Here is a 16,989-nt window from a genome sequence, read left to right as displayed (position 1 = left end):
TTAATGAAAAAAAAAAAATACGGACAGGGATTAACTCTGCTTCATAATTTTGGGCGAAAAAAGTCCTTTGGTGATCTGATCTTTTGGAGACAGATGCGCTTACACACATATTGAATTAGTTTTTGTAAAAAAATTTCAAACATTGTGTGGTTTTTATTATTTTTGAGAAGAATGTCTTTGGGTGGTCCACCGTCCTGCATTATAGAGTCTTGTGAACTGTTGGATATGTGCTTGTTCTTACACAAAGGTATTTCTAAAATGTTGTTGTTTTTTGGAGGGGATTGTGAAGCCTGGGTGTGTACTGGTGCATCAGCCAACTCCAGGCTGTGTCCTTCAGGCAATATATGGGTTCCTGATGCCGCAGAGGTGGGGCCTGGGTCTTGAAATCTCAAATTTTTGGATAGCGGGTGCTACCAATGAGAAATCTTTGACAAAAATGTCATATAGTGTTGGTTTTTGGGGGGGGATTGTGAAGCCCTGGTGTGTACTCTTGCATCAGCCAACTCCAGGCTGTGTCATGAAGGCAATATATGGGTTGCTGATGCCACAGGGGTGGGGCCTGGTTCTGGAAATTTCAAACTTTTGGATAGCGGGTGCTACCAATGAGAAATCTTTGACAAACATTTTTTATTGTGTTGATTTTGGAGGGGGGATTGCGAAGCCCTGGTGTGTACTGGAGCATCAGCCAACTCCAGGCTGTGTCCTACAGGCAATATATGGGTTCCTGATGCCGCAGAGGTGGGGCCTGGTTCTGGAAATTTCAACATTTTTGGATAGCGGGTGCTACCAATGAGAAATCTTTGACAAAAATGTCATATATTGTGTTGTTATATATTGTGAAGCCCTGGTGTGTACTCTTGCATCAGCCAACTCCAGGCTGTGTCATGCAGGCAATATATGGGTTACTAATGCCACAGTGGTGGGGCCTGGTTCTGGAAATTTATAATTTTTGGATAGCGGGTGCTACCAATGAAAAATCTTTGACAAAAATTTCATATATTGTGTTGTTTTTTTGGGGGGGGATTGTGAAGCCCTGGTGTGTAGTGTACTAGTGCATCAGCCAACTCCACGCTGTGCCATTCAGCCTCTAAATGGTCTCCTCTTGCCACGCTATGTCCACGCTATGTCATTCAGTCACTATATGGTCTCCTGACACTGATGCCACCACCAGGCTCTGTCATTGTGCTGCTGTGCGGCAGTGATTCTAAGAGCGATGCCGGTAATCTGCATGCTATTCTGAATAACAGTATTATTTCACTACCCCAGCACACATATGCGTTTTACGACACAGCAAAGTGTTCTATACCCCTATAGAGGCTGTATGTAGGCTAGAAATAGCCTTTTTTAACATTGATTCGCCGCGAATAAATTCGGATCGGAACTATCTTTTCTGGAAAATTCGGCGAATCGGCCGAATTGAATTTTTGAAAAGTTTGCTCTTCTCTAGTGACTATACCCTGGCCGCACTAAACACCAGCTCTGATGGCACACTACTGGCCGGGCAGTACAGCTTTTCCAGGGCAAACTCTGCTAGTTGCGTTCATAAATCAAGTTTGGCTGCCCAGAAGTCCAGCGGATCTTCAATGTTTGTTGGCATGGCCATGTCAAGGTATGCCACCACCTGCTGGTTCACGTCCTGCTCCATGTCTACCTGCTGCTGATGAGTTGCTTCACTGTGTGGGTGAAGAAAGCTACTCATCAGCGACTGTAGACTCAGGCTGCTGCTGATTGAGCTGGTACTGCTCCTGCCACCCCTCCCCTCCCCAGCAGCCAAGGCAGTGAAAGGTGAGCGCAGAGGGCACCCCGAGTCAGACATGCGAGTGGATGGACCATGTAGCCAACTGACTACATAAGATCTCTCTGTAGTAGGTAAGTTTGTCCTCCCTCTCAGTGGGTATAAAAAAGGCCCCCATTCTGGGACGGTAGCGAGGGTCCAATAAGGTGGAGATCCAGAAGTCATCCCGCTGACGAATTTTGACAATTCGGGGGTCACTAAGCAATCAACTGAGCATGCATCGTGCCATTTGCGCCAGTGACTCGGAGGGACTGCCTGCCACCATCTCCACTGCATACTGGGTCCTCTGTCTCGCCTTCCTCCAGCTCCTCTGGCTGCTCCTGCTCCTCCTCTCCTGTCCGATGACTAGAAACACCGGCCATCTCATCCAACCTAAACTGTGCTTCGCTCTGCCCCTCATCCTCCTCCTCCAGTTCAGCCCCCACAGGGCTCATGTAAGCCTTGAGATGTAGGCACAACGTCTCCATTGCCGTGACCAGCCATAATTTCAATAATTTGTTGTAGGAAATGTAGGAGTGGAATTACGTCGTTCATGGCGTAATCCAGGCGACTCACAAATAATGTGGCTTCCTCAAAGGGCCTCAGCAAACGGCAGGTGTCACGTATGAGCTGCCACTGGTTCACATTGAAGTTACACAGGGGGTAGTCCTATCTGCTTGGATCATCAAGAAATTGGTGATGGCTTTTCTTTGTTCGTATAGTCTGTCCAGCATATGGAGGGTGGAATTCCAACATGTGGCAACGTCACAAATAAGACTATGTTGTGGGATACCGTTCTGACGCTGCAGCTCAAGGAAGGTGTGCTTGGCGGTGTACGTGTGGCTGAAGTGCATGCACAGTTTCCTTGCCATTTTCAGGATGTTTTGCAAATGGGGTGAAGACTTGAGGAAGTGCTTGACAACAAGATTCAACACGTGTGCCATGCAGGGTGCATATTTCACACTACCTTGTCGCAGCGCGGACACAATGTTCTTCCCGTTGTCGGTCACCATGGTTCCCATTTCCAGATTTCGTGGAGTAAGCCATACTCGGATTTCTTTACGAATGAACTTTAGCAGTTCCTCCCCTGTGATACTCCGTTCGCCAAGGCAAACCATGTGAAGAACAGCTTGACACCGCCGTGCCCTACACACATGGTACGATGAAGGGCCACCGAGATTTGGACGTGCAGTGGAGGCCGAGGACACGGGGGAGGATGAGGAGGCGGCGTCGCACACTGTCACAGGACCAACTGTCTGAGAGCGAGAGCGTGGAGGAGGAAGCGGTGTGATCTGTACAAGTTGCTGTTGTGGCTGTGCAGGAACCACATTTACCCAGTGGGCCGTAAAAGACAAGTATTGTCCCTGCCCGTAGTTACAGCTCCACACGTCGGCACTGCCGTGCACTTTTGAACACACCGACAGGCTCAAGGACTGGCCCACCTTCTCTTGTACAAACTTATGCAGGGCTGGTACTGCCTTCTTCGCAAAGAAATTACGGTTGGGACTCTCCAACTCGGCTCGGCACAAGCCATCAATTCTCTGAAAGGTGCAGAGTCCACCACTTGAAAAGGGAGGGACTGCAGCACCAGCAACTTGGACAGGATCACATTCAACTTGGACATGTCTCTTGGACATGGCTTCGCAGATGGATTGCTGGCGGAATGGCTGACTAAAAGCAGGAGAAGCAGGAGCATCTGGAGCGACAGAAGGAGGGTTTGACACACAGCTCCCTTCGGCTGAGGTGGTGGAGCCTTGGCTGGATGAAGAGGGAGCGGATGGCCACTGGGTGATTCAGCAGGCTGGACCACTACATCGGAGCCTCGGTTCTCCCAGGCCGCTTTATGGTGGCGAAGCATGACGCAGGGCCGTGGTGCCGACATTGGGACCCTGGCCACGCCTTACCTTCTGAAAACAGATCTTGCATGTGGCTACGTGAACCGCCTCCAGATGCCTGATGAAAAACTTCCACACCGCCGAGTAGCTGATTTTCCCACCTAAAGTCCGCACTAATTGACTGCTACTGGTGCCATCTCCAGGAACCCCTGTTCCACTACCTCCCAGAAAGGTAGGCTGCCGCGAAGCAGGTGGTCTCCCCCGGGCAAGTTTGGCTCCTGAATTTCCACTCCTGCCACCACGCTGACTGCCAACCGTGCTACCGCCTTGCTGCCTCAAGGGCAACCTGCAACTCTCTTCTCCTGATGATGATGAAGCCCCTTATGCACCTGGCTCCCAATTGCGATCGGCTTCATCATCATCAACAGGTGTGTGCACGTCACTGATGTCCTCGTCAGGTTCCCCAACAGTGTCTGCTTCAGGACCCTGAACCCTTGCAACGCCGCCTCCCACGTCACTCTCCGCATTACTACTTGGCCACCTAGCGGAGCAAGCAGCACATGTCTCCTCCCCTTCTTGTCTGGGCAGTAGCTGCTGGCTGTCCTCTATTAGATTGTCCTCAGTGAATAGTGGAACTGAACCCACAGCATAAGATACTTCTCTAGGAGAGGGAACAGCATAGGACAAAGGCAATGGGAGGACAGGGACTGCTCCCGGGCCATGCCAACTGAGGGTTGTGTCTGAGGAACCCACCGACTGTTGACTGGGAGTGTCAGATGTCACTTGTGATGATGTGGATGAGCGTGTTAACCAATCGACGACGGTAGATGGGTTGCTGGTCAAGAAACGACTGTTGGCTGATAACGGGAGCTCAGGCCTCTCGCTGCGACTCCTGCTGCCACTCGCCCCTAGTCTGCTGCCAACTCTGCCTGAAGTATTTAGGCCTCTGCCACTCCTCTGTGCACGTCCTGGCACTTCTCTGCCTGACATACTTAGTGCATTTATGAGGGTATTACAATACGCTATGCTACTCTTTAAACAGTATTTGTCTAGAACAGCAGCAGGTGATTACTTATGGCTGTCCTTTCACAGTATGTAGGTCCTTGACAGATTAACAGGTACAAGATTGTACATTACTTGGATGTACGTATGCGGTATGCACTGATGAAGGCAGAAATATGTGCAACAATACGCAGAAAAAACTCTGTATTTTTGTTAAACTCCAGCCATTGAGTACTATTGTTTGGACTTTGACAGTATGTAGCCCCTTGACAGATTAACAGGTACAAAATGGTACACTACTTGGATGTACGTATGCGGTATGCACTGATGAGGGCAGTAATATGAGGTACAAACTGGTACAATCATCAATGGCAAAGAAATAACGGGGACGTCACTCACCGGGATGCAGTGAAAACTTCTTTATTTCAAAAGTGCAGACATGCGGGCAGCACGGACATCCAGAACCACAGCTGAACAGCCGTAAGCTGGGTTACAGCTGTATCGCGTGTGTTCACACGCTTCTTCAGACCCTACCTGTTCCGGTTACACGTCACCATTATAGCTACTCCTACATGGTGACGTGTGTGGAACAGGTGTACAATTAAAGACATAAAATACAAAATTTAAAAACAAATACAAAAAGCATTAGGCTGCAGCAATGCAACATGGATCTTTATAAAAATACACTATAATCCAGTCTTTCCTTCAGTCCCAGGTTCCCCGCTGCATCCAATCTAATTATCCATTTGGCATCTGTTTGAAGCAACATTTTCTTTCTATTTTTATTTTCTTTGCAGTGGACAACCTCCAGACCCTGAAAGACTAGAGTGTCATGATTGCCTTTATGAACCAGATTCATATGTTCAATGAATCTAGGGACTCCTTTCCTGGATCTAATAGAGTAAACGTGTTCCCTGAAGCGAGTGTTCATCGCTCGCTTTGTGCTTCCTACATAGAATCTCCCACAGGTACAGTTCATTGCATAAACCACCCACTGAGTTCTGCAAGTTATTAACATTTTGATAGGAATTTCTTCTCCTCCTACAAAGGCTGTTTTGCCTGTCTTAAGGTGTGGGCACCAAATGCAAGAGCCGCACCTGTGGTTACCCACAGGGCCGGCTCCAGTCAACCAATCTTTCTTTACAGATTTTGAAGTGAAGTTGCTACTAGTAACGACATCTTTCAAATTTTTGCAACGTCTGAATGTTACCAATGGTTTCTCATTCAAAATTTTACACAAATCATTATCATTCATAATAAGTGGCCAGTTCTTATGCACAGCAGATCTGATGATTTTCTCAAGGGGGCTAAATTTAAATGAAAAAGAAAAGCGAGGTCATTATTTTTGTATTCTACTTTTTTTTTACGTTTTTTTGAAAAGGAGATTTCTCTTATCCTGAGCGAAGGCTCTCTCAAGGGCTTCATTCAACAATTTCTCAGGATACCCACGAGCCTCCAGTCTCCTCTTCAGATCTCCAGCTTGTTTGTCATCAGTATTATTAATTCTCCGTAGGTGCAAAAATTGCCCATACGGCAGTGAAGTTTTTACGTGTTCAGGATGATAGCTGGAGAACTGAAGAAGGGAGTTGGAGGCTGTGGGCTTTCTAAATCCAGAGGTGCAGATATTACCATCCTTTAACTCCACCAATACATCTAGAAATTCCATTTCTTTTTTGTCAGCCTTACTAGTAAATTTGAGATTCATGTCATTGCTTGTGTTAAGATAATCCACAAACTTCCCGAAGTCCGCCAGTGTGCCATCCCAGGCTATGAAGACATCGTCAACGAACCTAAGATAGCACGTGACGGACTTGAGGAAGGGATTCTGATCAGAAAAAACAAATTTGTTTTCGAATGCAGCAACATAACGATTTGCAAAGGTACAGGCGACGGGGGTGCCCATGGCCACACCCCCGATCTGCCTGTTCCACACTTCATCAAACTGGAATGTGTTGTTCTCCAAAATAAAGGAAAGGATTCACATATAAAGTCAATAGTACTTTCTGTTTTATTTGTGTGTGTTAGTATCTCACGTATGCACTCTACACCTCTTTTTTGTGGTATACTAGTGTATAGGCTTTCTATATCGATCGAGGCTAAAATGATATTCTCAGAACAGGGTAGGTCTTGAATGCATACAAGGAACTGATTTTTATCCTTCACCAGCGATGGCACTTCTTGCAGAAGGGGTCGCAGCAGCCACTCCAGGTATTTAGAGAGTGGCTCTGTGACCGACCCCCTCCCCGAGACAATGGGGTGCCCGGGGGGGTTCTGCAAGGTCTTGTGCACCGTCGGCAAGAAGTACCATCGCGGGTAGGATGGAAAAGATGGTATAAGATTCTCTGCTCTCCTTTTTGAAAGAATCCCTTTCTCTACATTTTTCCGCAACAAAGTTTGTAGATTTGTTTTAATTTTGGGGATGGAATTTGTCTGCAATCTCTGATATGTGAGGGGATCGCTCAGCTGACGCAGAGCTTCTTTTTGATAATATTCACTGGACATTACAACTACATGTCTGCCTTTGTCGGATTTTTTTATCACGACATCATTCATTTTTTTAAGGCGCTCAAGAGCAGTCCTCTCACCATATCTGAGATTGCAAACATCTTTTTTGTAAATAAGTGATTTTACATCATTTAACATTCGGTTATGAAACATATCCAAATTACTACCAGGAGTAACCTGGGGACAGCATGTAGATTTTATCCCTCCCTTAAATTCTTCCAACATTATCACATCCCTATCACCCTCTGGATTGTTCTCAAATCCTTCCTGCAAATCAATTAAGTTGTCTAAACATTCCAATTCTGTAGCAGTAGCATTCTGCAAGACACTAAAACCTAACGGTCCTATGACTGTGGGAATTTTTCCCTCCAGTTGACTTTGAGGGGTGTTTTTACTAGCATATATTTTCTTAAGATTTAACTTTCTAATGTATTTGAAAAGATCAACTTCAAAGTCCACCACGTCAAAGTTCTCCGTCATGCAGAAGTTAAGGCCTCTTGACAAAAATGTAAGGGTGTCACTGTCCAAAATTTTATCTGTTCAATGAATTACTGCACACAGATCACTTGAATGTCACTTTACTTGTGCCATGTCACCTTCTTCTTTTCCTTCTTTACTTTCAACTTCTTTTGTTGGTTTTCCTCTTTTCTTTCTTCTTGGTCCCCGCCGGGGTTTCCTCCTAAAGGGTATCCTGCTTGTTGTTTATCATCATTTTTATTTTTAAATCTTGTTGTAACACCTTGATTATTAATATTTTTTTCAGATCTCTTTGGCTGCTGTTCATCGTTTCCACTGGAATCGGACTCTGTTGTCCAATAGTCCTTAACTTTTTGTTTAAAATAATTGTTACGATTGCGTCTTGTTCGCAGTCTCCTGTGACTACTCGTTTGAAACACTCTGTCTGTATTGTAATCAAGTTTGTCACGAATTAATTTATCTTTCTTTTGATCTTTTATTATAGCTTGCAATCCCACAATCTTTTTCTCTAATTTCTTTGTGAAAGACTGATATTGGTCTTCGGTCAGACGTGCCCGAAGTTCGGTTTTAGCTCTCATTAAGTCCTCGGTAGTTTTTGAATATTCATGTTCGTTTTTATCAATGATGGCCCTAAGCATTTGTAGGGAGTATTCTTGATGTATATTTTTCCACGTTTGTACAAAATCTGGATCATCTGCGAACTGCGAGGGTTCCTTATAGTTCCTCAGTCCCCTAGGGACACGTTCACACTCATTGTACAATCTCAGGGAATTCACAGTCCAAAAAAGCCTTGTTTCTTTCTCGGCTAAAGATGTCACTTTAAATTCCAGATTTTTAACACTGATAACTTGTAGCATATCTTTTGTGTTGCATTGACTGAAAAAGCTGATGGCATCTTTCCGTCCGGCTCCCACTGCACTATCCGATCTATCCATTAGACTGCTTGCGGAATCATCTGAATCCATGATCACAATTCAATTTGTATTCTTATTCCTTTTCTTATTTGGGCTAATAGGTGTGCTCTTACCGCATGCAAGACTTCAATTATACAACAGGTGCAAGAAAACAGATTGGCCGGCACCGCTACCTCTAAAAAGCCTCTCAACTGGGTAACTCCTATAGCTGGCACGCATGGAGTTAAATTATGAAGCAGTCTTAGGCAACAATGAATACTGCAATCCTCTGGGTTCCCAGTCCCCCGGAGCAAGACTTTCAATCATCAATGGCAAAGAAATAACGGGGACGTCACTCACCGGGATGCAGTGAAAACGTCTTTATTTCAAAAGTGCAGACATGCGGGCAGCACGGACATCCAGAGCCACAGCTGAACAGTCGTAAGCTGGGTTACAGCTGTATCGCGTGTGTTCACACGCTTCTTCAGACCCTACCTGTTCCGGTTACACGTCACCATTATAGCTACTCCTACCTAGTGACGTGTGTGGAACAGGTGTACAATTAAAGACATAAAATTCAAAATGTAAAAACAAATACAAAAAGCATTAGGCTGCAGCAATGCAACATGGATCCTTATACAAAATGGTACAATACTTGGATGTACGTATGCGGTATGCACTGCTGAGGGCAGTAATATGCACAACTATACGCAGAGAAAACTCTATTTTTTTTGTAAAACACCAGCCAGTGAATACTATTGTTTGGACTTTGACAGTATGTAGCCCCTTGACAGACTAACAAGTACAAAATGGTACAATACTTGGATGTACGTATGCAGTATGCACTGATGAGGGCAGTAATATGCGCAACAATACGCAGAAAAAATAAGTATTTTTTAAAATCACCAGCATGTGATTACTTTTGCCAGGAGTCAGGACTTTCCCTCGATCTAGACTTGTTACAGATAAATAGTAGACTGCTTTGATGTAGGCATGTGTTATGCACGTATGAGGGCAGACAAATGCACTACAGTCCGCTGAAAAATAATGTATTTGTGAACAGCAGCAGGACCCAACAGTGCAGCACCACAAAAAAAAATACAGGGATTAAACCCTAAATTGCACTCTGTCACACAATTCTGAACAGCAGATGATTTGTGGAGCAAAAAAAACACTGAATTGCGCTGAAAAGATAAGGAGATAAGATGGTTGATAAAGTTCAGGCAGCCTGTTGATCTGTATGAGGCAGCTAACAGCTATCTGCCCTTCTTTGCTGCAATGCTCAATAACGTGAATAGGAGGTTTAGCTATCAATGATCCTTCTCAGTGAGAACAGCAAAGCACTCTGCACTCCTGTCTTTCCCTAATGCTGATGTGACTAGCAGTTGCAGTGGTACGCTGTGGTATAAGCTAGTCACACACACGCAGTCCCGTTCTCTCTATCTCTGAGTATATAGACGAAATGAAGAGAGGCAAGATGGCTGCCGATTATATAGGGCTGTGACATCACAGGGGTCAATGAATACTGATAGGCTGCATCTCACATGTGATTCAGGGTCTTCCCGCCTACCTTCATTCCTGCCGCTGTTTCCCGCCCTCCCATAATGCCCTGCCCCATGTACTCACATGTAAATTCGCCATTTTAGGTCTCCAATAGCTTGGAACACTGTAAAATGAAGTTTAATGAAATCAAATATTTTATGAAATTCGTAACGAATTCGGGTTCGTCAGCTTCGATTCGCTCATCTCTAGTTATAATGTATTATATTATGATCACTATTTCCCAGGTGTCCTTTTACCTGCACATTAGTTACTCTTTCAGCTCTGTTGGTTAATATTAAGTCTAGTAGGGCGCCCCCTCTGGTCGGGCTCTGCACCATTTGGGACAGATAATTGTATTTAGTTATAGTCAGAAACCTGTTTCCTTTATGAGATTCACAGGTCTCAGTCTCCCGGTTTATATAAGGATAGTTAAAGTCCCCCATTCTTATCACATCATTTTGATTTTCTCCCTTGTTTATTTGCCTCAGTGATAATGTGATAATTTTCCTCAGACATCAACCACTCCAGTTCGTCAGTTTTATTGGACAGACTTCTGGCATTAGTCATCATGCAATTCAGTGGTGTATGTTTTTTCTTCCTATGAAGCCTATCCCTATTAACTATTCTACCCCCCCCCCCCTCTACTCCACCCCAGGTACATTACTAAGTCCGTAGTGGATATCTGGTACAAATACAAATAAAGCCAGTTACGAATCAATGCATTGTTTAATATAAAATATTAAAATATTAATCTAAAATATCTCTAAAGTTATGCCTCCGCAGGGCCCTTGCGGCATATAGGCTCACTTAAGAGAATATACTGACACAATTCTTCACAAATTATGTATTCAGTTCTTTGTATGCACCACTGAGGAAGGGGTCAGGATACCATCCAGGATACCCCGAAATGCGTTTGGTATTGCTACAAGTTCGCACCCGATGCAGTTCACCTGCATTTTTATCTTAACTTTTTATTTTTTCACTATTTGCATTTTTTGCATTATTTCTTTATATGTTATAAAGGGACTATATTGGAACGATTGTCGGTTCATTTATATTACTGTCCGGGATAACTAGTAAATAAGGACTATAACCATCACCACCAGAAGGACTATAATCACCAGCAGACCTTTTGTGATCCACCAGCAGACTTCTGTGATTCAGCGTTAGCTATTGGACTCAACAACCACGTTCGGATTTTTCAGCCACTCTAAAACCTCCCGTCCGAAGTCAGGGTAAACTCCAACTTACGGGACATACTGGGATTGAGTGCAACCGAGGTCAGCTGACCTGCAATCAGCTGACCGATTACATCACACGCCGCTGCCTGTACACGCCACTTACATCGGGCGGTATTCATTTCCACGCCTAAGCGAGCATTGCTATCATCTGTCGGCAGCGGTATTAGACTGTGAGAAGGGGCCTGACTCCATTACTGGTTGTCGCCACCTCCAGTCATAAAGTCACAACCCCAGGGAGATATACATCAAGACCTAGAGATCATCTAACTAAAGGGCGGTGAGTGGCACAGTTCGCCAAAACTTCTCTTCTCTTCAACAGAATATTTACAAAGACATATTTACAAGTAAAGATACAGTGTCTACTGGGGAAAAACTATAAACTATATTGTATCAATTATTTAGAGATTCAAAACAGGACACAATATTATTTATTCACAGGATTTGAATCAATAGGAATCATTGAAAAGACCCATATTTCTTTTTCAGGATACATTAATTGGATTCCATATTGTACATTTTGGATTTATTTTGCAACATATTTTTCAGGACTTTACTTCCACAGGATAATCCATTACAGGACTTCATTTTTTTTTTGGCAACATTATTATATTTATTTTTTACAGGTTTTTCTATGTAGTTTCATTTATTTACATTCCTTGAGTGAAGTAATTCAGTTAACCTCGTGTCCCTTAGTGTGAGCTCCACATACCATTTCTCCTTTCTTTCTACATTACTAAGTCCCCCTCTCTATCTACACTGTCTTCCCCCTCTATGTTATAGGTTCCCTCCCCCCCAGTCCCTAGTTTAAACACTCCTCCACCGTTGTAGCCATCTTCTCCCCGATCACAGCTGCACCCTCCCCATTGAGGTGCAGCCCGTCCCTACGGTAGAGCCGGTAACCAACAGCGAAGTCAGCCCAGTTCTCCATGAACCCGAACCCCTCCTTCCTACACCAGCTTCTGAGCAACTTGTTTACCTCCCTGATCTCCCGCTGCCTCTCTGGTGTGGCTCGTGGTACAGGTAATATTTCAGAAAATATTACCTTGGAGGTCCTTGCCTTAAGCTTGCGGCCTAAGTCCTGAAATCATTTTTTAGGACACTCCACCTACCTCTTACTTTGTCATTGGTGCCAATATGTACCATGACTGCTGTGTCTTCTCCAGCCCCACCCAGCAACCTGTCAACCCGATCCGCATTGCGCCGAACTCGAGCGCCCGGAAGACAACACACTGTTTGGCGATCCCGGTCTTTGTGACAGATCGCCCTGTCTGTCCCCCTAATAATTGAGTCCCCCACTACCAGTACTTGTCTAGCCTGCCCTGCACTCCTCCCTCTCTCCTTACTGGAGCAGACACCCCCCTGGTGGTCAGAGGCTGCTGTACTGCTAGCTCTGAAATGGCATCCCCCTCATCCGCCAACAGGGCAAACTTGTTGGGGTGTGCCAGTTCAGGACTAGTCTCCCTGACACTTTTCCCTCTACCCCGTTTTCTAACTGTAACCCAGCTAACTGCCTGACTGTCCTGAACCTCTGACCCACTATGCTTAATTCAGTATGCTTAATTGTTATCTAGATCAAGAGTTCTAGGGGTAAGTGTGTAGTACCGATAGACCCTAGTAGCTAAAGCATTGGGCAGAAAGCCTCAGGCAACCTAATCTGCAACCAGTGTATAACAAGGTAAATAATATGTGGTATTATATCAAATGTATGTCAAGGATAAAAAAGTAACAGTGAGATTGATTTCAGTATGTAGAAGCCTTACAGTCAAGATATCAGTCAGAGATTTCATAGTCAAATATCTTTATGTCAGTCAAATGTCAAATGTCAGACATAAATCAAAAATCAAATGTTATGTGTTGATAAAATTTTCATCTATAGACGGATGTTACAGCTAGGATGTATTAATTAAATTTCATGCATAGTCAGTAGATGCATAAACTAAAGAAAAGTGGAGATACCAAAAGTACAATATAACAGGACAATTAGTATTGCTAGTACTATCCTGTTCATCCAGTTCGCTAATAAGTTCCAGCCATCCTGTTTGTGAATAAGCTCCATAGCATGTATGGACATTATTTAAATGCACAGAGACTCTCTATATATTTTTTCATCATTTTTGTTATCTTCAGCCTGAACTTGGACATTTGGATTAATGCTTCAGGACTGAATCTGGCCCTCTGGCCATTTCGACTCTTTTTAAGTAAGGGGGTTTGTAAGGGGGTTTGTGGTGTCCCGGTACAGAACCTTGTCCTGTTCCTCCCTTAGGTCCCCTCAGGAAGAGTCCCTGCAGTCCATAGGGCTCTCCTGCAGAGCTCACCCCTTGCTCACCTCATGTAAATATATTGTAAATGTATCGTGTATATTGTTCAGTGTATATAAAGTTGTACAAGTGTATAGGACCTTCCTGGGTCATGTGATACTGTCATGTGATCTACCCAGAGTTCCCTGGGTACAGGACCTACAGGCTTTGCAACCAATGTGCTGTAATCCAGCCTCCTTAGAATATAAGGGGCTGCAGTCTCTAAATTCACTTAATTCCTGGCACTCAAGCAAGCACAATCAGCATATACTACTCAATTCATCTCAGCTAGGCCAAAGCCTAAAGAACCTGCAGCCACTTCAAAACGTGAGTTATCAAGCTATATCTACAAATTCCTTTACTTTTTTGAGACTTTATTGGTTTGGGTCTCGCTTGCTTCTCTCCACTGGCTGTAGTCGACCATTTTTCATTTTATTTGGGATGTCCTAGGTGTTTGCCAAGTTTTTGTTACAGTGGGTCGTAAAAATTTAAAATTTAAATTCTATTGTAACTCCTGATTTTTTATTTTTACAAAGGGTTAACGCAGAAAAAGCACCATAAAATGTGTTACCCAATTTCTCTTGATTCTGGAAATACCCCATATGTGGATGTAAGTTGGGGGCCATGTTGCCTTTACACAGCCCCCATGGTGTCAGAACAGCGGTAACCCCCCACAAGTCACCCCAGTTTGGAAACTGCACCACTGCAATTAACATTAATACCCCACTTGCATTTGACTGATTTTTGGAAGATTGCTTTGCGTCCACATATGGGGTATATCTGTACTTGGAAAAAATAGGGTCACAAATTTTGGGGGACTTTTTTCCTTTTGCCCCTTATGAAAAAGAAAAGTTGGGGGTTGCACTAGCATGTTAGTGTAAAAAAAAAATTTTTTTTACACTAATATGCTGCAGTTGACCCATACTTTTAATTACCACAAGCAGTAAAAGAAGAAAAAGACCCCCAAAATTTGTAACACAATTTCTCTCAAGTACGGATATACCTCATATGTGGACGTAAAGCGATCTGTGGGCACACAACAGGGCTCAGGAGTGAGAGAGCACCATGTTCATTTGACGCCTAAATTAATGATTTGCACATACATCCTTGCAGAGGTTCTAAAATAAACGCAATAGTAAAAACAACCACATTTGACCCCATTTCGGAAACCACACCCCTCAAGAAAAGCAACAAGGGGTGCAGTGAGTATTTACACCGCACTGGTGTTCAACAGATTTTAAGAACAGTAGGCTGTGCATATGTAAAATTAAATTTTTCATATTACGGACCACCGTTCCAAAAATCTTTCAGACACCTGTGGGGCGTAAATGCTCACTGCACCCCTTGTAATATTCCTTGAGGGGTATAGTTTCCATAATGTGGTCACATATGGTATTCCACCCAAATCTCACACAAAATAAACTAAAATTTATTTATGTAAGAAACACTTTAAAGTAGGTAAATTTCCATGACCAATAATACTGGTATACAAGGATACTACAATACAGAAATTTAGGTGCACTACTGTGGTAGATGTATACAGTGACATTGGCTAATCCCTCAACACTGATGTTAAAATTGAGACATTCGCCAGTGTATCCTTATATAAAGGACACACCAGAGCCCGCACACCAACGCCAAGGTTTCTCAGATGGCACGGGACCTAACGCTAACCTACCTGTGCGTAATAAGCAAAAACCAGGGGCCAGTGGGCAATTACAGCAGCACTAGGTCGACATGCAGCCTGCTCCCACTTCCCTCCAGCGTGACTGAGCACACATACAATGGAAGGGGGGAGAGAGGCTACAAGCCCCAACCAAGTTGGCTGATATAGGTGCATGGCCTCACAGGTGCAACCCTAATGCTGCCTGGAAAGTGTTCAAGGCGCATTAACATATGGAGTATACACACCTCCACGTATAAATTTACAAACAACAACAAAAAACGTGGTCTCAAATGGCTGGAGGTGCTCAACCCCAAATGCAGTTGTGCATATATACTGGGGGAGCAGATCCTGCCCTTGTAGTCCGTTGCTATGGGCGATCCCCAGCATAAAAATGCATACAATGGAGGATGCCTGCAGCGGACTACAAGTGCCACAATAGAATCCTACACCAGATAAACGGTGTGGATGTGTAACAATTAGAATAATACAATACAGAAATTTAGGTGCACTACTGTGGTAGATGTATACAGTGACATTGGCTAATCCCTCAACACTGATGTTAAAATTGAGACATTCGCCAGTGTATCCTTATATAAAGGACACACCAGAGCCCGCACACCAACGCCAAGGTTTCTCAGATGGCACGGGACCTAACGCTAACCTACCTGTGCGTAATAAGCAAAAACCAGGGGCCAGTGGGCAATTACAGCAGCACTAGGTCGACATGCAGCCTGCTCCCAGTTCCCTCCAGCGTGACTGAGCACACATACAATGGAAGGGGGGAGAGAGGCTACAAGCCCCACCCAAGTTGGCTGATATAGGTGCATGGCCTCACAGGTGCAACCCTAATGCTGCCTGGAAAGTGTTCAAGGCACATTAACATATGGAGTTTACACACCTCCACGTATAAATTTACAAACAACAACAAAAAACGTGGTCTCAAATGGCTGGAGGTGCTCAACCCCAAATGCAGTTGTGCATATATACTGGGGGAGCAGATCCTGCCCTTGTAGTCCGTTGCTATGGGCGATCCCCAGCATAAAAATGCATACAATGGAGGATGCCTGCAGCGGACTACAAGTGCCACAATAGAATCCTACACCAGATAAACGGTGTGGATGTGTAACAATTAGAATAATACAATACAGAAATTTAGGTGCACTACAGTGGTAGATGTATACAGTGACATTGGCTAATCCCTCAACACTGATGTTAAAATTGAGACATTCGCCAGTGTATCCTTATATAAAGGACACACCAGAGCCCGCACACCAACGCCAAGGTTTCTCAGATGGCACGGGACCTAACGCTAACCTACCTGTGCGTAATAAGCAAAAACCAGGGGCCAGTGGGCAATTACAGCAGCACTAGGTCGACATGCAGCCTGCTCCCAGTTCCCTCCAGCGTGACTGAGCACACATACAATGGAAGGGGGGAGAGAGGCTACAAGCCCTACCCAAGTTGGCTGATATAGGTGCATGGCCTCACAGGTGCAACCCTAATGCTGCCTGGAAAGTGTTCAAGGCGCATTAACATATGGAGTTAACACACCTCCACGTATAAATTTACAAACAACAACAAAAAACGTGGTCTCAAATGGCTGGAGGTGCTCAACCCCAAATGCAGTTGTGCATATATACTGGGGGAGCAGATCCTGCCCTTGTAGTCCGTTGCTAGGGGCGATCCCCAGCATAAAAATGCATACAATGGAGGATGCCTGCAGCGGACTACAAGTGCCACAATAGAATCCTACACCA

General features: G+C 44.4%; 1 long non-coding RNA gene across 2 annotated transcripts in view; it reads left to right on the top strand.

The window, feature by feature from the left end:
* Positions 1 to 5,170: 5,170 nt before the first annotated feature.
* Positions 5,171 to 16,989, top strand: part of LOC130361540 (uncharacterized) — a 70,159-nt gene continuing 58,340 nt past the window's right edge. For both annotated transcript variants that reach the window (XR_008891046.1, XR_008891047.1), the window contains exon 1: positions 5,171 to 5,579. This is a non-coding gene — a long non-coding RNA (uncharacterized LOC130361540). The remainder of the gene's footprint in view (positions 5,580 to 16,989) is intronic.

This window comes from Hyla sarda, chromosome 3 (assembly GCF_029499605.1).
Source record: "Hyla sarda isolate aHylSar1 chromosome 3, aHylSar1.hap1, whole genome shotgun sequence".
NCBI classification, from domain to species: Eukaryota; Metazoa; Chordata; class Amphibia; order Anura; family Hylidae; genus Hyla; species Hyla sarda.
Note: the sequence above shows the minus strand (reverse complement) of the source record. Positions and strands in the feature narration are given on the sequence as shown.